Raw genomic sequence first — 25,781 nt, 5'->3', positions numbered from 1 at the left:
ATATGTCACCAAATCAAATTTTATAATGTTTGTTGAAAAATTTCAGAAAATGGAAGGAAGTAGGCACCAACTCAACCAACAAGAATTGGAGGTGCAACAGGTTATGAGAGTTCACCGCGAAGAAGGAGTATACCCCGCTTACTACCTGTGCGTGGATTTTATGAGAAGTGCAGGAATCTTGCAAGATGTTCAAAGTCTAATATCTCGTGCAGGGTTGGATGATTTTGTTGATGGTGAACCATGCCAATATGCAAAACTGACTATGTCTGTAGTGCAGGATTTTAAAATCAATTGGTCGCGATCTAACCCCATGGTTCAGTACAAAATTTATAATAAAACTGTCAACTTGCCATTCAATGATTTTTGTGCAGCAATCAGAGTGCCGCAATGGAGATCATGCGAGAAGATAAGAGGATCGCCGCAAGAGTTCTTGGACCTTTTCAAGATGATTTGTCATGGAAGAAGCTTCTCAGAGGATGGTGGTAAAATCAGTAGCATTCAACTCCCAGCTATTCGCTACTTTGCTTATTTCATCACCAAGTGCGTTCTAGCAAGAAAGAATGGAAGTAAAATATCTATCCAGGATTTAGCCTTTCTAGCTGCTGCATTATAAGGTGATAAGACTTATAACTTGGGTGCTTTGATAGCCAACAGACTTGCTACTAACCGTGAGAAGGGAGGAATTTGTGGAGGTCTCATCACCTCTCGTTTATTAGATATGCATGGTGTAGAACCTCACCACCTTGATATTCAACTTCCCATAGAGAAACTTGATATAGTCTCCATGATTAAGCATGAATTTGTTTCTGATTCATCTAATTTGAGCAACCTATCTTATAGAATAACATTTTACAAGAAAGCTTGGAGAATAACTAAGAAAACTGAAAAATTAGTAGGATTGCCTGCACCTGCTCTGTTTAACCTTGATTCCAGGGAGGATTGGTCAGTCACGGAAAGTGCAGTTAATGCACACATAGAGGGAGGAGGCCATCGTGCAAGAGACAACACAGAGGAGGACGAGGAACACCTCGACTCATCATCCGATGCAGCAAGTTCTTCGCATCCACAAGCTGGGCATGAGGAGCCTCCACGCTTTTCTTCTGCATCGGGACTTTATTATGACTACGCCATGTATGATCCACCGGCATGGAACCCAGACCCTCGTTGGGGTTGATCTCCACTTAGGCAAAAAACCTAAGCTTGGGGGAGGTATACCGGCATCACTCATTCTTTGCATATTATGGTTGCTGGATACTTGTACATACTTGTTTAGTTTCTTTGAGTGGTTTTCTAATGAGAGGAAGATGATATTTGGGGAGGTGCTGCCTGAAAACAGATTCTGGGCTGTTACTAGAAAAATTCGTGCGCACAGCCAGAACGTTATTTTGAGCTGCCAATTTTTGTGCATGATCCCCAGGTTGTTATCTAACTTTCATTAGTTGAACACTTTTCGAGCTGAGCAACGGAAGATTTTTGTAAAAATCGATTTCTGTACTGCTGTCAGGTTTTGGCAGATTTCTGCCATCCTGCTTTTCTGTGTTTCTTTTAGTTTTCATTTTCTTATTCTTACTTTGTTTCTTTCCTAAAACACAAAAAGACCAAAAATATTTCTGTTGTTTCTCTTCACCGCTTGTTTATTTTAGTTTCTTGATTTTATCTTACTTTATTTGCTATTGCTAGTTTGCTATAAGAAAACCCAAAAGATTTTGCTTTGTTTGCTTGTTTCCTTTTGTTCTTGCTTCCAAATTCGAAAACACCAAAAATATTTGCTGTTCTTCTTTGGTTTTGTAAAGTTCTTTATGAGTTCAATGGTCTTCGGTGGCTGGAGCGTGGTTTTCATTCCATATTATTCAAGCTACACAAGTGAAAAGGCAATAATGACGATTTACGACAATCTGATTGTGGTGAGAGGCTGGTATGAACTCTATTTGTTTTCATTTTTGTACATATACTCATCCATGTGAGCATGCTTGGTTGGTTCATGTGAGGTATATGTCATTTAAGAAAGTCTAGTAGTTCATGATCTCTCATGTTAAGCTCCAATTTATTAATATGAGTAGCATGTCATGGATGTTTGCTTGCATTGTTTTATTCATAAATAGGTATGATATTGTGGTATCCTCCTCTGAATAATTCATTTGAATTAACTTGGCACATGCTCACGCATGCATATGACTGAACAAAAGTCAATTAAGCCTCGATGATTTACATTGCTTCAGAGTTCTTGTATCACTTTTATGCCTCAGTTAATCTATTTTGCCGCAAGCATGATTATGACAGTTACTGCTCTCTTGATTGCCGCTTCCTAGTCTATTGCTAGCCTTCACTTGTACTGAGCGGGAACGCTGCTCGTGCCTCCAAACACATGAAAACCAAGTTGTTTCAAAGTGTCCACTGTAAATACCTATGCATGGCATTTCAAACCATTCCAAGTAAATTCTCATGCGCTACCTTTAAACCTTCAAAATGCTTCTCAATTTGTGTTAAATGTTTCATAGCTCATGAGGAAGTATGTGGTGTTTAACTTTCAACCTTGTCATTTACTCTTGACGGACTTTCATTACGGACTAGTGGCACATCCGCTTATCCAATAATTTTGCAAAAAGAGCTGGCAATGGGGTTCCCAGCCCCGATTAATCAAACTTCATTAATAATTATCTTCACATGTTTTGCTCTGATCCATCAGTAAGCAACTTAATTTTGCAAATAGACACTCCTCCATGGTATGTGATTGATGGAAGGCACCCGAGGATTCGGTTAGCCATGGCTTGTGTAAGCAAAGGTTGGGGGGAGTGTCACTCATAATAAAAACTAAAATACGTGTGTAAACAAAGGAGAAGAGGGATGATCTACCTTGCTGGTAGAGATAACGTCCTTCATGGGAGCCGCTCTTGAAAGTCCGGTTGGCGAGGTAGTTGGTGTACCCATTACCATTCGTTGACAACAACAAACACCTCTCAAAACAATTTTACTCCTGTTTTAAAAATGAAAAGCTCTAGCGCATGTTAATCCCTGCTTCCCTCTGCGAAGGGTCAATCTTTTACTTTTACATTGAGTCTCCATCCTTTCTTTGAGCACTTTCTTGAGAGCACAACTGTCATTCTTAGTATAATATGCTTGTCCCAAAATATGATTAATTGTGGTATAACTTTGATGCTTTTATCTTTGACAATCACTATTTCTAGTCTTTCTATGAACTTCAGAGGTGCCTGAGCATTTATGTTTTGCTGATCAAATATGGGCAAGCGAGATACCACTCTATCATACTCTTTTATGAACATTGCAATCCTACTTATATACATGATTCGTGATGCTTAGTATTAATTGTTGGTACTTTTCCATGATTGACATAGCTATTGGATGATCTTATTTGCATGTATCTTATTATGAACTGCCTAAGTGTTAGCCATAGCATGAGAATATTTACATCATATGAACAAATGTGTTCGTGAAAGTTCTTTTATCGCTCAGTTGTTAACTGAATTGCTTGAGGACAAGCAATAAGCTAAGCTTGGGGGGAGTTGATACGTCCAAAACGTATCTACTTTCCCGAACACTTTTGCTATTGTTTTGCCTCTAATTTGTGTATTTTGGATGCAACTAACACGGACTAACGCTGTTTTCAGCAGAACTGTTCTGGTGTCTCATTTTTGTGCAGAAATCCAACTTTCAGGAAAATCCTCGGAATTTATGTGAAAGGCCCTATTTTCCCAGAATATTGACGGAGCCAGAAGGGCAAGCCAGGTGGGGGCCCGAGGGCCCCACACACTAGGCCGGCGCGGCCCAGGAGGGGCCCGCGCGGCCCTAGTGTGTGGCGGCCTCGGCTGGCCCCCGACGCCCTCCTTCGGACTACTTATTGCCTTCGACCTAAAAACGCACGGGGAGAAGTCGAAGTCGCAAGAAACCCTCCAGAACGCCGCCACATCGCGAAACTCCGTCTCGGGAGCCAGAAGTCTCCGTTCTGGCACTCCGCCGGGACGGTGAATTGGAGGAGATCATCGCCATCATCACCACCGACGCCTCTCCATCGACCAGCCATGTTTCCCCCATCCATGTGTGAGTAATTCCCCCGCTGTAGGCTGAAGGGGATGGTAGGGATTGGATGAGATTGGTCATGTAATAGTATAAGATTGTTAGGGCATAGTGCCTAGTGTCCGTAATTGGTACTTTGATGATATTGTTGCACCTTGTTATGCTTAATGCTTGTCACTAGGGCCCGAGTGCCATGATTTCAGATCTGAACATGTTATTATTTCATCATGATATTCATTGTTTATGGTCTTACCTACAAGTTGTATACACATGTCGCTGTCCGGAACCAATGGCCCCGAAGTGACAGAAATCGGGACAACCGGAGGGGATGGTAGTGATGTGAGGATCACATGTGTTCACGGAGTGTTAATGCTTTGCTCCGGTACTCTATTAAAAGGATTACCTTAATATCCAGTAGATTCCCTTGAGGCCCGGCTGCCACCGGCTGGTAGGACAAAAGATGTTGTGCAAGTTTCTCATTGCGAGCACGTACGACTATAATTGGAACACATGCCTATTGATTGCTTTGTACTTAGACACCGTTTTATTATTATCTGCAAATGCCCTGCTTGATTGTTACATGAGTTTCTTTCATCCATGCAACGCCCGTTATCCGTCCCCGTGCCTACAGTATTTTAATCATGTTGTTTACTATAATCACTACTGCTGTCTTTGTTACTCTGCTGCTGTTATTTCACTACTCTTGCTATAAAGCGTTACTCTTGATAAACTCTTGCGAGCAAGTCTGTTTCCAGGTGCAGCTGAATTGACAACTCCGTTGTTAAGGCTTTCAAGTATTCTTTGTCTCCCCTTGTGTCGAATCAATAAATTGGGTTTTACTACCCACGAAGACTGCTGCGATCCCCTATACTTGTGGGTTATCACGGCGCCTCGTCGCCCCACTTCGTAATCCTTTCGGTCTTCTGGAAGCTTCGTGAAAAAATAAGACCCTGGGCGTTGATTTCGTCCAATTCCGACAATATTTCCTTTGTAGGATTTCTGAAACCAAAAACAGCAGAAAACAGCATCTGGCTCTTCGGCATCTCGTCAATAGGTTAGTGCCGGAAAATGCATAATAATGACATATAATGTGTATAAAACATGTGAGTATCATCATAAAAGTACCATGGAACATAAGAAATTATGGATACGTTTGGGACGTATCAAGCATCCCCAAGCTTAGTTCCTACTCTCCCTCGAGTAGGTAAACGATAACAAGGATAATTTCTGAAGTGGCATGCTATCATAATCTTGATCAATACTATTGTAAAGCATATGAGATGAATGCAGCGATTCGAAGCAATGATGAAGACAATGAGTAAACAACTGAATCATATAGCAAAGACTTTTCATGAATAGTACTTTCAAGACAAGCATCAATAAGACTTGCATAAGAGTTACTCATAAGCAATAAATTCTTAGTTTAAAGTTTTGAAACAACACAAAGGAAGATATAAGTTTCAGCGGTTGCTTTCAACTTCAACATGTATATCTCATGGATAATTGTCAACACAAAGCAATATAACAAGTGCAATAGGTAAACATGTAAGAATCAATGCACATAGTTGACACAAGTGTTTGCTTCTAAGATAGAAAGAAGTGGGTGAACTGACTCAACATAAAGTAGAAGAATGGCCCTTCGCAGAGGGAAGCATGGATTACTATTTTTGTGCTAGAGCTTTTCATTTTGAAAACATAGAAACAATTTTGTCAACGGTAGTAATAATTCATATGTGTTATGTATAAGATATCCCATAAGTTGCAAGCCTCATGCATAGTATACCAATAGTGCTCGCACCTTGTCCTAATTAGCTTGGATTAACACGGATTATCATTGCATAACATATGTTTCAACCAAGTGTCACAAAGGGGTACCTCTATGCCGCCTGTTGACATAGGCATCCCAAATGGGCCTGCCGAAGATAGTACCCAGGGTTTACTGAAGGCCCACTACCCGAAGAATAAGAAGATTCGGAAGCCCAAGATATTATTAAGGAAAGCTAGAGTTGTAATAGGAAGCGTTGTTTGTAATCTTGCGGGATGAGTTAGAAACCTTCCCGGACTCTGTAACTTGTACGGCATGAATCCCTCGGCTCCGCCTCCTATATAAGGGGGAGTCGAGGGACGCAGAAATCATCGAATCATTGTTTACAAACCCTAGTTTTCATAATCGTCGAGTACTTTTCGGCTGAAACCTTCGAGATCTACTTGCGCTCTACTTCCAACTAAACCCTAGCCTACAATCCATAGGCATTGACAAGTTAATACCTTGTCAATTGGCGCCATCTGTGGGAACTAGAGGCGTAAGGATCTGATCTCGATGGCACGTTCAGGATCTTCGACATCATCAACCGCAAGCAACGCAATGGATCAAGGTAAACAGATCGCTGCTGGTCCTGTCGATTTTGTTCCTCACCCACCCTCCCGTTTGGATGCATATGCGTATCTGGCGGAGCCTATGGAGATGACGTTCGGAAGGTTTCGCTTTCGCGTCGAGAAGGAAGGATCGTATCGTGTCGAAATTCCGATTTCGTCGGGATCGTCGGCGGTCGATTCCGATTTTTCAAGCTATACATCGTCAACCGAATCAGGAGAAGAAGAAACTTCGTCGACACGCTACGTCAGCACCAGGGCAAGAGAGAAACTCGCCAAGATCTTCAGCGACATGTCGTTTGAGTCATCTGCGGACTCATATATAAGCGATGGCTCAAGCGGTGTCGACAGTTACGACTTCATCGACAAATCTATTACAGTGGGCAAGGTCTTCATCAATCTCAACGATGGTGTCACCAAACCCAACATAGATCTGAATACAAAATATCATCAGATTTATGCCATTGAAGAGCCAAATAATGATCAAGAGGAAACATCTGAGGCTTTCGACGATCTGGGAAATCCATACGTCGATCCCTCCGATCTGTGACGAGGCCTGGGCAATAAGTACGTCGGGCCACAGCCGCGACACAGAGTTCAACTCCCGCAAGCAGCATGGGACAGAGCCGCGAGAGCTATGGACGGCTCAGAACCAATGGCCACCACAGCCACGCCAGAGGAATTGCAAGCATATCAATATAGGCTCGCACGAGCTGCAAGAGAATTGGAAAAACAGACAGCTGAGTTAAACAGGAGAAAGGAGGCAGCTTCTGCATCCAGCAGGAGAAGGGCAGATCTAAGTCGACAATCTAGAACTTCGGGTGATAGCCACAGAGAGGCTCGGAACAGAGCAAGATCAAGGTTGCAACATATACCCGAAGCAGAAAGAGAGCACTTGGTCCAAAACCTCGACATGTCCTTTATGTCGATAGATACAAGAGGAAACATCATCCCTAAGACACCAGAGGCTGGGTATATGGCGACACATGCTTTTATCCTCGCATCTAAACCACCTCCAGGCGATCCAAGGGAAACACTATACAATATGGCGATAGCAGGAGTTGGAGCTATGGGGACAGCGTTTGTATCAACGCCTCCCGAAGGAGCGGCAAGGCAAAATAGTCCACGACCTGCAGCAGCAACAGCGGCAGCCCCTGAAGGACCAAGTGGAGCAAGAGACACGGCAGCACAAGCAAGGGTCGATAGAGCGCCGCAAAGCAGAAGGGAACATCGGCAATCCCCGGAGCTTAACGACGAGGATATGTGTGGCTTGCTGATGGCGTGTAACTCACACGTTCGTTGGGAACCCCAAGAGGAAGGTATGATGCGCACAGCAGCAAGTTTTCCCTCAGAAAGAAACCAAGGTTTATCGAACCAGGAGGAGCCAAGAAGCACGTTGAAGGTTGATGGCGGCGGGATGTAGTGCGGCGCAACACCAGGGATTCCGGCGCCAGCGTGGAACCTGCACAACACAACCAAAGTACTTTGCCCCAACGAAACAGTGAGGTTGTCAATCTCACCGGCTTGCTGTAACAAAGGATTAACCGTATTGTGTGGAAGATGATTGTTTGCAGAAAACAGTAGAACAAGTATTGCAGTAGATTGTATTTCAGTAAATAGAATTGGACCGGGGTCCACAGTTCACTAGAGGTGTCTCTCCCATAAGATAAACAGCATGTTGGGTGAACAAATTACAGTTGGGCAATTGACAAATAAAGAGGGCATGACCATGCACATACATATCATGATGAGTATAGTGAGATTTAATTGGGCATTACGACAAAGTACATAGACCGCCATCCAACTGCATCTATGCCTAAAAAGTCCACCTTCAGGTTATCATCCGAACCCCTCCGGTATTAAGTTGCAAAGCAACGGAACAATTGCATTAAGTATGGTGCGTAATGTAATCAACAACTTCATCCTTAGACATAGCATCAATGTTTTATCCCTAGTGGCAACAGCGCAACACAACCTTAGAACTTTCATCAACATCGTCCCAGGTGTCAATGCAGGCATGAACCCACTATCGAGCATAAATACTCCCTCTTGGAGTTACAAGCATCTACTTGGCCAGAGCATCTACTAGTAACGGAGAGCATGCAAGATCATAAACAACACATAGACATAGCTTTGATAATCAACATAACAAGTATTCTCTATTCATCGGATCCCAACAAACGCAACATATAGAATTACAGATAGATGATCTTGATCATGTTAGGCAGCTCACAAGATCCGACAATGAAGCACAATGGGGAGAAGACAACCATCTAGCTACTGCTATGGACCCATAGTCCAGGGGTAGACTACTCACACATCACACCGGAGGCGACCATGGCGGCGTAGAGTCCTCCGGGAGATGATTCCCCTCTCCGGCAGGGTGCCGGAGGCGATCTCCTGGATCCCCCGAGATGGGATCGGCGTTGGCGGCGTCTCTGGAAGGTTTTCCGTATCGTGGCTCTCGGTACTGGGGGTTTCGTCACGGAGGCTTTAAGTAGGCGGAAGGGCAAGTCAGGAGGGGGCACGAGGACCCCAGATGACAGGGCCGCGCGGCCAGGGCAGGGGCCACGCCGCCCTATGCTCTGGCTGCCTCGTGGCCCCACTTCGTCTCCTCTTCGGACTTCTGGAAGCTTCGTGGCAAAATAGGACCCTGGGCGTTGATTTCGTCCAATTCCAAGAATATTTTGTTACTAGGATTTCTGAAACCAAAAACAGCAGAAAACAAAGAATCGGCACTTCGGCATCTTGTTAATAGGTTAGTTCCAGAAAATGCACGAATATGACATAAAGTGTGCATAAAACATGTAGATAACATCAATAATGTGGCATGGAACATAAGAAATTATCGATACGTCGGAGACGTATCAGCATCCCCAAGCTTAGTTCTGCTCGTCCCGAGCAGGTAAAACGATAACACAGATAATTTCTGGAGTGACATGCCATCATAACCTTGATCATACTATTTGTAAAGCATATGTAGTGAATGCAGCGATCAAAACAATGTATATGACATGAGTAAACAAGTGAATCATAAAGCAAAGACTTTTCATGAATAGCACTTCAAGACAAGCATCAATTAAGTCTTGCATAAGAGTTAACTCATAAAGCAATAATTCAAAGTAAAAGCATTGAAGCAACACAAAGGAAGATTAAGTTTCAGCGGATGCTTTCAACTTGTAACATGTATATCTCATGGATATTGTCAACATAGAGTAATATAATAAGTGCAATAAGCAAATATGTAGGAATCAATGCACCGTTCACACAAGTGTTTGCTTCTTGAGGTGGAGAGAAATAGGTGAACTGACTCAACATTGAAAGTAAAAGAATGGTCCTCCATAGAGGAAAAGCATCGATTGCTATATTTGTGCTAGAGCTTTGATTTTGAAAACATGAAACAATTTTGTCAACGGTAGTAATAAAGCATATGTATCATGTAAATTATATCTTACAAGTTGCAAGCCTCATGCATAGTATACTAATAGTGCCCGCACCTTGTCCTAATTAGCTTGGACTACCGGATCATCACAATGCACATGTTTTTACCAAGTGTCACAAAGGGGTACCTCTATGCCGCCTGTACAAAGGTCTAAGGAGAAAGCTCGCATTGGATTTCTCGCTATTGATTATTCTTCAACTTAGACATCCATACCGGGACAACATAGACAACAGATAATGGACTCCTCTTTTATGCATAAGCATGTAACAACAATTAATAATTTTCTCATTTGAGATTGAGGATATATGTCCAAAACTGAAACTTCCACCATGGATCATGGCTTTAGTTAGCGGCCCAATGTTCTTCTCTAACAATATGCATGCTTAACCATAAGGTGGTAGATCTCTCTTACTTCAGACAAGACGGACATGCATAGCAACTCACATGAAATTCAACAAAGAGTAGTTGATGGCGTCCCCAGTGAACATGGTTATCGCACAACAAGCAACTTAATAAGAGATAAAGTGCATAATTACATATTCAATACCACAATAGTTTTTAAGCTATTTGTCCCATGAGCTATATATTGCAAAGGTGAATGATGGAATTTTAAAGGTAGCACTCAAGCAATTTACTTTGGAATGGCGGAAAATACCATGTAGTAGGTAGGTATGGTGGACACAAATGGCATAGTGGTTGGCTCAAGTATTTTGGATGCATGAGAAGTATTCCCTCTCGATACAAGGTTTAGGCTAGCAAGGCTTATTTGAAACAAACACAAGGATGAACCGGTGCAGAAAAACTCACATAAAAGACATATTGAAAACATTATAAGACTCTACACCGTCTTCCTTGTTGTTCAAACTCAATACTAGAAATTATCTAGACCTTAGAGAAACCAAATATGCAAACCAAATTTTAGCATGCTCTATGTATTTCTTCATTAATAGGTGCAAAGTATATGATGCAAGAGCTTAATCATGAGCACAACAATTGCCAAGTATCACATTACCCAAGACATTAATAGCAATTACTACATGTATCATTTTCCAATTCCAACCATATAACAATTTAACGAAGGAGAAACTTCGCCATGAATACTATGAGTAGAAACCAAGGACATACTTGTCCATATGCTACAGCGGAGCGTGTCTCTCTCCCATAAAGTGAATGCTAGGATCCATTTTATTCAAACAAAACAAAAACAAAAACAAACCGACGCTCCAAGAAAAGCACATAAGATGTGATGGAATAAAAATATAGTTTCAGGGGAGGAACCTGATAATGTTGTCGATGAAGAAGGGGATGCCTTGGGCATCCCCAAGCTTAGACGCTTGAGTCTTCTTGATATATGCAGGGGTGAACCACCGGGGCATCCCCAAGCTTAGAGCTTTCACTCTCCTTGATCATGTTGCATCATACTCCTCTCTTGATCCTTGAAAACTTCCTCCACACCAAACTCGAAACAACTCATTAGAGGGTTAGTGCACAATAAAAATTAACATATTCAGAGGTGACACAATCATTCTTAACACTTCTGGACATTGCATAAAGCTACTGGACATTAATGGATCAAAGAAATTCATCCAACATAGCAAAAGAGGCAATGCGAAATAAAAGGCAGAATCTGTCAAAACAGAATAGTTCGTATTGACGAATTTTAAAATGGCACCAGACTTGCTCAAATGAAAATGCTCAAATTGAATGAAAGTTGCGTACATATCTGAGGATCATGCACGTAAATTGGCTTAATTTTCTGAGCTACCTACAGGGAGGTAGACCCAGATTCGTGACAGCAAAGAAATATGGAACTGCGCAGTAATCCAAATCTAGTACTTACTTTTCTATCAACGGCTTTACTTGGCACAACAAAACACTAAACTTAGATAAGGAGAGGTTGCTACAGTAATAAACAACTTCCAAGACACAAAATAAAAACAAAGTACTGTAGGTAAAAACATGGGTTGTCTCCCATAAGCGCTTTTCTTTAACGCCTTTCAGCTAGGCGCAGAAAGTGTGTATCAAGTATTATCAAAGGGTGGTGCATTCTCAGCGGGGTGCGGAGTTTTCTCAACCAGGCATAATATATTAGATACATAAGTTTTAGCATCTCCTTTTTCATTAGTCTTAGGCGTGCTACTCTCATCAAACAAATTTTTAGGAACAAGCCAAGCATAGTTATTTTCTAGTGCATCATTCATAGCTAAGAGTTTACATGGTATTGGTGCTTTGATCTCCCCACCATCATCAATATTATTAGTGTATCTTATTCTATCCATGTCCATCTTTTCAAGGAGACTAACAAAATTAGTATGTGAACCAAGCATATTAAATTTAGCAAAGACCTTTCTAGCTTCTCTTGCTAGACCACCAAATTCTCTAAGAAGGGTTTCTAAAACAAAATCTTTCTTTTCCCCTTCTTCCATATCACTAAGTGTGAGAAACATGTGTTGGATTATAGGATTGAGATTAACAAATTTAGTTTCCAACAGGCGAACTAAATGCGCAGCAGCAATTTCATAAGTAGGCGCAAGGTCTACCAAGTGTCTATCTTCAAAATTTTCAATGGTACTAACATGATTGAAAAATTCTTCTATATTATTTCTCCCAACTATAGACCCACGTCCTACCGGTATGTATTTTGTGGTAAAATTAAAAGGAAACATGATGAATCAAGTAAAGTAAATGCAAGTAACTAATTTTTTTGTGTTTTTGATATAGCAAACAAGATAGCAAATAAAGTAAAACTAGCAACTAATTTTTTTTGTATTTTGATTTAGTGCAGCAAACAAAGTAGTAAATAAAACTAAGCAAGACAAAAACAAAGTAAAGAGATTGAGAAGTGGAGACTCCCCTTGCAGCGTGTCTTGATCTCCCCGGCAACGGCGCCAGAAAAAGAGCTTGATGGCGTGTAACTCACACGTTCGTTGGGAACCCCAAGAGGAAGGTATGATGCGCACATCAGCAAGTTTTCCCTCAGAAAGAAACCAAGGTTTATCGAACCAGGAGGAGCCAAGAAGCACGTTGAAGGTTGATGGCGGCGGGATGTAGTGCGGCGCAACACCAGGGATTCCGGCGCCAGCGTGGAACCTGCACAACACAACCAAAGTACTTTGCCCCAACGAAACAGTGAGGTTGTCAATCTCACCGGCTTGCTGTAACAAAGGATTAACCTTATTGTGTGGAAGATGATTGTTTGCAGAAAACAGTAGAACTCGTCTTGCAGTAGATGGTATTTCGATAAAGAGAATTGGACCGGGGTCCACAGTTCACTAGAGGTGTCTCTCCCATAAGATAAACAACATGTTGGGTGAACAAATTACAGTTGGGCAATTGACAAATAAAGAGGGCATGACCATGCACATACATATCATGATGAGTATAGTGAGATTTAATTGGGCATTACGACAAAGTACATAGACCGCCATCCAACTGCATCTATGCCTAAAAAGTCCACCTTCAGGTTATCATCCGAACCCCCTCCAGTATTAAGTTGCAAAGCAACAGACAATTGCATTAAGTATGGTACGTAATGTAATCAACAACTACATCCTTAGACATAGCATCAATGTTTTATCCCTAGTGGCAACAGCACAACACAACCTTAGAACTTTTACATCCTTTGTCCCAGGTGTCAATGCAGGCATGAACCCACTATCGAGCATAAATACTCCCTCTTGGAGTTACAAGCATCTACTTGGCCAGAGCATCTACTAGTAACGGAGAGCATGCAAGATCATAAACAACACATAGATATAGCTTTGATAATCAACATAACAAGTATTCTCTATTCATCGGATCCCAACAAACGCAACATATAGAATTACAGATAGATGATCTTGATCATGTTAGGCAGCTCACAAGATCCGACAATGAAGCACAATGGGGAGAAGACAACCATCTAGCTACTGCTATGGACCCATAGTCCAGGGGTAGACTACTCACACATCACACCGGAGGCGACCATGGCGGCGTAGAGTCCTCCGGGAGATGATTCCCCTCTCCGGCAGGGTGCCGGAGGCGATCTCCTGGATCCCCCGAGATGGGATCGGCGTTGGCGGCGTCTCTGGAAGGTTTTCCGTATCGTGGCTCTCGGTACTGGGGGTTTCTTCACGGAGGCTTTAAGTAGGCGGAAGGGCAAGTCAGGAGGGGGCACGAGGGCCCCAGATGACAGGGCCGCGCGGCCAGGGCAGGTGCCCCAGATGACAGGGCCGCGCGGCCAGGGCAGGGGCCGCGCCGCCCTATGCTCTGGCTGCCTCGTGGCCCCACTTCGTCTCCTCTTCGGACTTCTGGAAGCTTCGTGGCAAAATAGGACCCTGGGCGTTGATTTCGTCCAATTCCGAGAATATTTTGTTACTAGGGTTTCTGAAACCAAAAACAGCAGAAAACAGCAACTGGCACTTCGGCATCTTGTTAATAGGTTAGTTCCAGAAAATGCACGAATATGACATAAAGTGTGCATAAAACATGTAGATAACATCAATAATGTGGCATGGAACATAAGAAATTATCGATACGTCGGAGACGTATCACTTGCCGTGCTTCACGAGGAGAGTCCGAAAAACTCGAGTCCCTTCAGGATTCAAGTTACCTGACAACTTCAAGAAATTCGACGGCCTTCAAGATCCAGAGGATTGGCTAGTTGATTATCTCGAGACAGTGAAGCTTATAGGAGGAACCAGAGCAACAGCTATGCAAAGCATCCAGGTGCATTTAAGTGGAGCCGCACGATCTTGGATAAAGAAACTTCCTCCAGGATCTATCGACAGCTGGGAAAGCTTCGAGGACGTGTTCGTCAAGAACTTCAGGTCCACGTGCAAAAAACCTGCGTCGTTAGAGGAGTTGAGAGCATGTCGACAAAAGCCAGACGAGCCAATGAGAAAATACATCCAAAGGTGGAACATCATCAAAAACTCAGCAGAAAATATATCTGACGAGAGAGCGATAGATGCGTTTGTCGCAGGAATCAGGCGTGGAGATTTTGTCGAGGACTTGGGAAGGACCAACCCAAAGACAGTATCCGCGTTAATGGAAATAGCAAACAGATGGGCAGATGGAGAAGATGCTGTCCACAACAAACGGCACAGGTCGCCAGAGGAGGACCATGGTCGAAATTATCAACCGAGGCGACGATTTCCTCGGCAGTACCCGAACTATGACGCTCCAGGACAAATTTCGGCAGGTTTTCTGGCAAACACAGGAGGAAATAACAGAGATGATTATCAGAGAAGCAATGAGCAGCGAGGCGATAATAGAGACGATTCTCGAAACAACAGGCAAAATAGCGGTCCTAGGTTCCCGAGGCCTTTCGTGTCTCCTGAAGAGATGATGAATGGGCCGTGTCAGATGCATTTTTTCCTCGACAGCAACGGACAGAGACAGTCAGGACATCTGCAGAAAGATTGTCGCAATTTCCAGGCAATGCTAAGGTGGGCAGAGCACGCTAACGCTCGGGCAGCACAGAGAAATCCTCGAGAACCCAGGAGTGAGATTCACTTACCACCTCCCCCCGCGATTACAGACGACAATCGACATCATCTCAGAATAGCGGCAGCACCTCCACCACCACCTTATGTTGATCCTAACTCCAACGGAGCGGTGTCGATGATTCAGAAGGGAAGGCCATCCAATAGAGCTCAGAAAGTAATCTCACGACAGGTGTTTATGGCAGAAAGAATGCCTCCACCAACAGTCGAGTATCTTAATTGGTCAGGGCAAGATATTGGCTTCACCATAGCAGATCATCCGCAGCAAGTTCCTCGACCAGGGCAGTCAGCACTTATTTTACCAGTAGTTATTGCGGGATTTGATGTCTCTCGAGTGTTCATAGACGGCGGCAGCAGCTTAAACCTTATGTATGCAGATACATTGAGGAAGATGAACATATCCCTAGCGAACTTGAAGCCAACAGACACAAGGTTCCACGGTATCACACCGGAGAAACCAAGTTATCCATTGGGGAAGATCAATCTCGACGTTCAGTTTGGAACCCGAGAGAATTATAGAATCGAGAGGCTGGAATTTGAAGTCGTGAATTTTCCGTCGCAATACCACGCTCTGTTGGGACGACCAGCATATGCTAGATTTATGGCGGTGCCACATTATACATACCTGTTGTGGAGGTTGCCTGGACCAAAGGGACCAATCACAGTCAAAGGAAGCTTCGCCTTAGCCGATAAGTGTGATAAGGATTTTCACCGGATATCAGAAACTTTCGGGATGCAAGCTGAGTATCTGGCATCAAGAAGTATGACTGACTACGACGTGCTGCCAGACGTTGGAAGGCCAAACAAAGAATCAACTTTCAACACCGAGAAAAATTCTAAAGAGGTGCAGATTCACCCGACAGACCCGAAAAAGACGACGTCCATCGCAAACGACATGGACCTCGCATAGGAAAGCGCGCTCGTCGAGTTCCTCCGTGAGAACTGGAAAATCTTCGCATGGTGTCCAGCCGACATGCCAGGAGTACCCAGGGAACTTGCCGAGCACCACCTAAACTTGGATCCATTAGCGAGACCAATCAAACAACCCTTGCGGCGTTTTTCGGAACCAAACTGCAAGGCCATGCTGTCAGAAATCGATCGACTACGAGAAGCTGGTTTTATCAAAGAGATATTTACAGAAGCCACATGGGTAGCAAATCCTGTGTTGGTGCCGAAGAAAAACACTAAGGTCCTTCGCATGTGCGTCGACTTTACGTGTCTCAATAAATATTGTCCAAAGGATCACTTTCCCCTCCCGAGGATCGATCAAATTATCGACTCCATGGCTGGATGTGAACGTCTTTCCTTCCTGGACGCATATTCTGGTTACAACCAGATCAGATTGAAAGAAGAAGATGAAGTAAAGACAGCGTTCATCACACCTTATGGCGTGTTTTGCTACAGAACAATGCCCTTTGGTCTAAAAAACGCGGGAGCAACATATCAGAGGATGATGCAGAAGTGTTTGGCGACACAGATTGAGAAAAATGTGCAAGTATACATCGACGATGTCGTCATAACGTCAAAAAAGGGGGCAATGCTAATCGAGGATCTCAAGGAAACCTTTGACAACCTTGACAAATTCTGCCTCAAGCTGAACCCGACGAAGTGTTCTTTTGGCGTTCCAGCAGGAGAACTTCTGGGGTTTCTAGTTTCAGCAAGAGGGATCGAAGCAAATCCCGATAAAATACAAGCTATCGTAACAATGAGGAAGCCAACGAAGTTGAAAGAAATACATCAGCTAACTGGGCGAGTCGCAGCTTTGAGCAGATTCGTCGCCAGGCTGGGAGAAAAAGCGTTACCATTTTACGCTCTGATAAAGCAAGGAGATAAATTCCAGTGGAACGAAGAGGCTGACAGAGCTTTCGAGGATTTGAAGCGCACAATCTCGACACCACCAATTTTGGTGGCGCCGAAGGAAAAGGAACCTCTCCTGCTGTATATTGCAGCCACGCCTCAAGTGGTTAGTACGGTGCTAGTTGTTGAAAGAGAAGAAGAAGGAAAACTCCATGGAGTACAAAGACCAATATATTTCATCAGTGAAGTTTTATCACCTTCCAAACAGCGGTACCCGCAGTACCAGAAACTAGCATATGGAGTAATTGCAACGGCAAGGAAGTTGCGCCACTATTTTTCGGCACACCCGATAATAGTAGTCAACGAAGCACCTCTTTCGAATATACTGAACAATCCAGAAGCTACAGGGCGTGTCTCCCTTTGGGGAATAGAACTTTCCCCTCGGGACATCACGTATGAAAAAAGAAAAGCAATCAAGTCGCAAGTTTTGCCAGATTTCATTGCAGAGTGGATGGAGCTACAAAACACGGGACCCCCAGATTTGTCGAGAACCTGGACCATGAACTTCGATGGGTCCAAGAGAGTAGAAGGAGCTGGCGCAGGAGTAGTACTTATATCACCTGAAGGCGACAAGTTAAAATACGTCCTTCGGATGACGTTCCCTAATGCATCCAACAATGAAGCAGAATATGAAGCCCTCATACACGGGATGAAGATGGTGAAAGCTTGCGGTGCAACTCGACTAAAAATCTTTGGCGACTCACAATTGGTGGCTCAGCAAGTTATGAACCAATGTGATGCAGTCAATGATAGCATGATGGCATACAAAGAGGTGTACAATGAGCTCGAGAAGCTGTTTGATGGATGCGAGGTAAATCACATCAGTAGATTGAGCAATGATGAAGCCGACGTTCTCGCAAACATCGGGTCGCAGTGCCTCCCAATCCCGCCAGGAGTATTTTGGGAAGAAATAGCGGAGAGATCCACGAAGCCAAAAAAGGTGCAGAAAAAAGCAAAAGAAGAGAAAACTTCGACGCCTCTCAAAGAAACCACGGAGGATGAAGAGGACCAAGAGCTTGTGATGATGGTACAAATTCCGTGGATGCAAGCATATATATCATACATCCTCTGGAAAGAAATACCCGACGATCCAGTTGAGGCAAGGCGAGTTATTCGACGATCCAAAGCTTTCACAGTGATCAAAGGGGAATTATACAAGCGAAGTATTTCAGGCGTCCTGCAAAGGTGTGTCACACCCGAAGAAGGAAGAATAATTCTGAAGGATGTACACGAAGGAATATGTGGCCACCACGCAAGTAGTCGAGCTATTGCAGCCAAAGTTTTTCGGGCAGGATTCTATTGGTTGACAGCAATTGAGGATGCCAAAGAAATAGTAAGAACTTGCGACGCGTGTCAAAGATTCGCCGCCAAACCTCACTCTCCAGCGGCGGAATTAAAACCAATACCATTGTCGTGGCCCTTTGCCCAATGGGGACTTGATATGGTGGGCAAGTTGCACAAAGCTTCGCCAGGAGGATATGAGTACTTGCTGGTCGCTGTCGACAAATTCACTAAGTGGGTAGAAGCGAAGCCAATAAATTCACCAGATGCAGCGTCGGCAATAAAGTTTGTGAAAGGCCTCGTTTTTCGGTTTGGGGTGCCTCATAGCATTGTTACAGATAATGGTTCAAACTTCACATCCAAGGAATTCAAGGAATACTGCGCAGAAGTAGGCATTAAATTGCACTTTGCGTTAGTTGGGCACCCGCAAACTAACGGACAAGTCGAGAAAGCCAATGGTATCATCTGCAACAGCCTCAAAAAGTGCCTGCTAGGACCGCTTGAAAAAGCTCGACATACTTGGCCAGAGGAATTGCCAAGTGTTTTGTGGAGCATCCGAACGACACCAAATACGGCGACACAAGAAACTCCATTTTTTCTCGTCCACGGAGCCGAAGCAGTACTACCAATTGAAATAGAGCATGATTCTCCAAGGGTAACAGAGTATGACGAAGAAACATCACAAAAAGCTCGGGAGGATGATATGGACGCACTCGACGAAGCTCGCGATGAAGTACTTTCACGAGTCACCAAATACCAGCAAGACCTCAAAAACTACCACAGTCGACGGTTAAGACCAAGATCTTTTCAAGTTGGGGATTTGGTCTTGCGGTTAAATCAAAAAGGTACTGAGAAGCTCGAATCACCATGGTTGGGGCCTTACGTCGTCACAGAAGTCATCGACGGAGGAGCGTACAGGATCAAGGACAAGAAGACAGGGGCTCCCGAGAAAAACCCCTGGAACGTGGCGCAGCTCAGGCAGTTCTACGCCTAAAGTTGAAATATAGTCCTCCTCTGTAAAAATACAATGTACTGAAACGCCCTCGAGTTTTCAGACGCACTCTTTTCCTTTTCGGGGCACCGAGTGGGGCCGGAAAGGTTTTTAATGAGGCGGGCTCGCGGTGCTGCAATATAATAAAGATAGTGGAGATATATTTCTTATTCTTCGATACACTCGGGGGCTCAACGCCTTCAAAGTCTCAAAATACGTACAATATAGACAAACTAAACTTACCGAAATATTTCGCCTTGGTACACTAATACCTCGCCAAATATAAAACATCGGAAGCTAACAATTATGAATATAGGGTACTCGTCAAAATCTTACTGCCTTGGTCCAAGAACCTCGCAAACAAAAATATAGAACTTCGACACCACAACACTCGGGGGCTTCTAACCCACCAATGAAAAAACAAAGATATCTTATTATGACAGGAGGGACAACCTTCGAGATAGCAAAACAGTATAAACTCCAGCCAAAAGCTCGGGGGCTCAGTGATCAAAAATAGAAAAAATACAGAGCCAACAACTTTGCAATATAGATTGTGTTTACAAATATACAAAGGTGTATCAATGATCGAAATACAGCAAAGAAGAGGAAAAAGTTTTCAAGGGAAACCTAGCACATGATCTATGGTTATCCGCTCAGTAGAAGGACGAGTACTATGCTCAGCATAGCTTCCCTTCACGAAGAACTCAGAATCCATCCGAAGAAGTTCATCCATCATATCTTCAGCAACAGGAGTCACCAAATCGTCAATCTTGCCCATATTTCTCTTTTTCTTTGCCATCTTCGCCAGGCAAGTAGGAACAATTTGATCTATGGGCAATTTTGGATGGCAAATTTTTATCATCATCATGGCAAATCTTGCGCCAGCGGAAAGTTGAGCCCGCACAAAGCCATGGATTCGAGGAGCATCTCGAAATTTTTCCATTAAAGCTGGAAGCGTCTCTGGCATTTTGTTCCGAGGAAACATGGTTCCATAAACTAAGAATAAAGTCTTAGTACAGAAGTCAAGGAAGTCGCGGACCTGAGCCGCGCGATCTTGAAATCTGACGATTTGGCGGGTGCGCTCAGGAGTAACCCAAAAGTTAGACCCATGTTGCGCAGCCAGTCTCAGCAAAACAGTGGTTCGAGCTTCAACACGTTGGTCTTCGGCAGCAGTATCCAGAAACGAGCCTAGCGCATCAAACAAAAATCAAGGAGCGAATAGCGAAGAACAACATCCAACAAGATTACGAGCAGGAAACATACCTGTCATGTCCAAACTGGCATCAGTCATTAGCTGAAGCATATAATTCTCGCGAGAAGAAGTTTCAGCAGCTTCAGCAACAGCAGCATCCTTTGCAGCGATGGCTTCTTTTGCCTGTTGAAGAGCGATTTTCTCTCTCTCGGACGCTTGTCGAGATTTTTCCATCATCGCAAGAGTTTGTTTCTTCATGGATTGAAGTTGTTGTCGAAGTTCTTGCAAATCTTCCGACAAATGTTTGCTTGAAGAACCTTCGAGAGGGTTATCATCGATTAGCATTTTCTTCGAGAAGGAAGAAGCAGGTGAAGCATCGGCAGAGCAAGGATTGGTCGAGTAGTTGTCAAATATTAACTGGAAAAGAAAGCACCAGGATCAATGATAGTGCCAGAGGGAATTTCATTAATTTCTAGAAGTATTTACATAGACATTACAAAAGAAGTTTCTCCAAAAGGACTACTAGGATAATTGTCGCCACAACTAAATTGGCGACAAGGGAAAAAGAGACAGAGAAAGCAAAAAACAAAGAGGCATGCAACTAGACCTCCGGCCTTGATGAGCTAGGAGTTGAAGATGGTTTGATCCCAAGATAAGCCAGGATTTTCTTCGTGTTGGGCTTGGCTGCCTTAATCAACGACCTCCATCTTGCTTGCTCTATTTGCTCGGTGTCACCAACCTTCATCCAGTCAACAGTTTGTTGGCTGTCAGCGACCAAGGCAACAGTGCTCTCGACAGCAATTTTCATGTTCTCCTGGCGCATTTTCAGCCCAAGGTCTTCTGATAAATTGAAGCTCTGGGCAAGGGCAAGGAAAGTCTTGGGCTCCTCTTTCTTCGGGAAGAAGTAGGGGAATAGTTTTGACAATCCTGCGTCAGCATTCATCACGCCTTCACGAATTTCGGATCCATGAAGCTCCAAATAAGAAAGTGTGTCCAGGAGAGGATCATTGTCGGGATTTTCTAGCTCAAACTCTTGGTTTGTTTGGCCTGCAACAGGGAATAAACGTCGGTCAAAAGCAAGAAAAAAGCAGGTCCCATAAAAAATAGAAGGGATCAATAACATTACCTTGAAAGCGCCGGTTTTGCGATTTCAGGCGCTTGAGGATCCCCTGCTCACGAGTGGCCTGTGCGGCTTTGTGCTCGTTTAAAGCAGCTTCAGCATCTTCAAGTTTCTTCTGCAGTTCCTCGACACTAGCAGCTTTTGCCTTGGCTTCATTAGCCTCTGCTTTGGCTTCGCTAGCAACAAGTTCGGCTTTCTCGCGGGCCGCTTCACTTTGCTCCAGTTTTTGAGCAAGTGCGTCGGCAAGCTTGTTGGCCTCTGCAAGTTTCTCTGTCGAAATAAAAAAGAAAGGTCAAAATTGCAACAAACAACAGGAGCAAGAAGTCAGAAACAACGATGGCAAAAAAGTTATTACCTTCAGTTCTGCTGGCATACTCACGGTACCCAACGAATTGGGACCCGATGCGAATAAGCTCTTTGATCATGGGCTGTCAAACAAGAACAAAGAGAGAGAAACATCGGTATGGAAAAAGAATGAAGGCGCAAAAAAAGCAAATAGAGGAAATATAGATATTGGCAAGAAAATTAAAAAACTTACATCATCCAAGAGCAGAGTAGAAGAGCTACCCAATTGAGGGGCAGGCTCAATGATCGTTTCAATCCTTGTCCTTTTTGGTGAAGGAGCAAGGGGGCTTGATGGTGGAGTAGTGGTGATGACATTTTGTTGAGGAGGCGAGGATTCTTCTCCTTCAACTAGCGTCTCCGAAACAAGTAAAGTACGTGACGCGCTCGTTCGAGGAGCCACGTCACGAGTTGGTACTTCTTCCTCATCATCACTGCGATTAAAAATCGACAGCATAAAAAGCAAGACAAGACAAAAATTTCAAGTACAGAAATAAGGAGAATTAAAAATGACTTACGAACTGACGAGGGATTCAAGATAAGGATCATAAGTTGCCTTCTGACGTGAAGGATCAACTTCTTCGGCTTTGGAAGTGCCGGAATCTTCGATGTCATTCCTCTTCCTTTTTCCTTTTGGAGAAACGGCGGGAGGAGGAGATAGTGCCGAAGCAGTGCCTTCGGAAGATCCCGCAGATTTTCGAGAATCCACAGGTTCATTCACAAAAGACGGAGCTTCTTGATTGTCATCAGTGACAATGGCCCTTTCTTCGACTTCTCCACCTTCAGGAAGAGGAGGAAGTGAGACAAGGTCTGGATGATTCTGTGCAAAATAAAACAGGGAGGGATGTCAGAAATAAAGTTACAAAAAAGATAGCAAAGCAACAACAAGACAATAGATAAAGATTACCTCGGGAAGTGGATTGGCGGCGCTGAATGGCGTCACACAGCAAGAAGAAGGGACAGCATCTTTTTTGCTGAGAGATGAAATTTTTCGGACAAGTCTTTCTAAATCCTTGACCTCCAAATTCACTGACAGCCGATCTACGTCCTTGTCGCCGGCATATTTCCAGAGAGGATGTTTGCGAGCCTGAAGCGGCTGCACCCTAGTCCTAAGAAAGTATGCAGTGATTTGGATACCTGATAACTCTTTGCCGCGAGTATTTTGCAACTCGTGGATGCAAGCCATCAAAGCTTCTGTCGACGCCCTTTCTTCTTTAGTGGCCTCCGCGTCCCAGGAGCGGCGGCGAAATTTTTTCTCGGCACCATCAAAAGGAGGGATGTTGTCCTCCGCACATCCATGGTTCTCCTCTTGAATGTACAACCACTTCTTGCGCCATCCTTGAACTGAGTCAGGAAGCTTGACGTCGAAGTAGTCGACAGTGGGCCGAACAGAAATCACAACGCCGCCTATATTATAGGCGACATTGGGCGAGCCATTACGGCGGCAGAAGAAAATGCGCTTCCATAGCGCCCAGTTAGGCTGGACGCCAAGGAAGGCCTCGCACAAAGTGATGAAAATGGAGATGTGGAGGATTGAATTTGGTGTGAGGTGGTGGAGTTGCAAACCATAGACAAAGAGCAGTCCGCGGAGAAAAGGATGAATAGGGGCGGAAAGACCGCGGATGAGGTGGCCGACGAAACTTACCCGGTACCCCATTGGAGGGGTTGGGTAGCTCTCCTCACTCGGGAAGCACAATGCCTTGGGTTTCTTGCTGATCCCCAGCTTCTTCAGCATGTTGACGTCTTGAGTGGAAATTTTTGATCTTTCCCACTCCGCCGCCCCGAGATCCACGACGGCCATGGAGGATTCCGGCGTGCTGTGCCTTGTCAATCGACGCGGTGGCATCAACAATGGCGCAGGGTTTGCAGCTTAGAAGCGAGGAGCTTAGGAGGTTATGGATCGCAGGAGGAAATTTGCAGATGAGAAAAGGGGAACGACGCAAGCGGAAGTGCTCAAGGAGGAAGACGATGATCTTATATAAGGGTGCGGCGAAACGACGAACCGTTGGATAAGGAATATGTGTGACAGATGATAGCTACGTGGCAACAAGGGTAAAAAAGTAACTTAACGATGGGGAAGTTACGGTGTGTGCGCCAGAAAAAGCGGAGGACGTGTGTCCCCCACCTGCACGACGTGTCAAGAAAGTGGACCAATTGGGCCCGCATAGCAGCGAGAATAGACTTGTCGCAAAATTATGATTAGCAATCGTGGCTATCGTCAGCAATAACGTCACCTTGGCAGAAGGAAAAATTCGACTACACAGCTTCATAAAAGGCGACATGGAAAAATAATGTTGATCCTTTGATCCAATACAAGTTTTTGATCAAATGCTCGGGGGCTACTTTGGAAAAAAGAAAAAAAAGATCCGGAAAGACAAAATAGAAATGGCGTGAGTCTATGATCAAATACAAAATATTTGCTCATAGCCTCGGGGGCTACTCCCATCGGGAGCGCTGTTCGCGCACACGAAGAATTATAAAACTTCGGGAGATAAAAAGAAAATATAGCGGCAAAAGGCGTGGAGCCTACAACCAAGTACAAGTCCTTGGCTGTAGCCTCGGGGGCTACTCCCATCGGGAACGCTGTTCGCGTGCCCGATGAAATCATAAAAAAAAAGAGAAGGGAAGACGAGAAAAGAAAGATAACAGAGCAAAAGAGTATATTTCGAGTTATAAATAACTCTGCATATACTCCCATCGGGAAAGCAATATAAGTCATCTTTGACTCGATAAAATGTGCCATTCCAACAGCCGAAAAAGCACTCGACAATATATTCTCAGAACGCTAAAGTTGCGATCAATTTCTGAATGCCGCAAATTTGCGAAGGTATGACCCCAGATCCGTTCTGCTGGGCGTGGCATCGCCGAAGACTGCGTCACATTTTTATCCGTATCAACAGATACGAAGAAAAATCCTAACGGACGCGTTAGGTACCCGATAAATTTTACTGGGACTCGACAGAATGGTAAGACCTTAAGCGGCACCTGTCGACGTTTACACCGGTATCCCGAGGTCATGTCCAGGGACGTGATCTTGAAGTAGGTTTTTGCGGATTGCTACTAGAGCAGTTAACTAGTACCTGATCCGTCAGATGAACTAGCCCCAACTACCATTATCCCTGTACAAAATAAATGTTTATGAGAAGAAATATAGAAAAGTCAAAGCTGTCGAATAAAAATAAACAGTGGAGATTTTCCTTGACCCTACGATTCAAGCAAAATCTCGGGGGCTACTGACATAGGCATCCCAAATGGGCCTGCCGAAGATAGTACCCAGGGTTTACTGAAGGCCCACTACCCGAAGAATAAGAAGATTCGGAAGCCCAAGATATTATTAAGGAAAGCTAGAGTTGTAATAGGAAGCGTTGTTTGTAATCTTGCGGGATGAGTTAGAAACCTTCCCGGACTCTGTAACTTGTACGGCACGAATCCCTCGGCTCCGCCTCCTATATAAGGGGGAGTCGAGGGACGCAGAAATCATCGAATCATTGTTTACAAACCCTAGATTTCATAATCGTCGAGTACTTTTTGGCTGAAACCTTCGAGATCTACTTGCCCTCTACTTCCAACTAAACCCTAGCCTACAATCCATAGGCATTGACAAGTTAATACCTTGTCACCTGTACAGAGGTCTAAGGAGAAAGTTCGCATTGGATTTCTCGCTT

This window comes from Lolium perenne, chromosome 2 (assembly GCF_019359855.2).
Source record: "Lolium perenne isolate Kyuss_39 chromosome 2, Kyuss_2.0, whole genome shotgun sequence".
NCBI lineage: Eukaryota > Viridiplantae > Streptophyta > Magnoliopsida > Poales > Poaceae > Lolium > Lolium perenne.
This window is presented reverse-complemented; position numbering follows the sequence as displayed.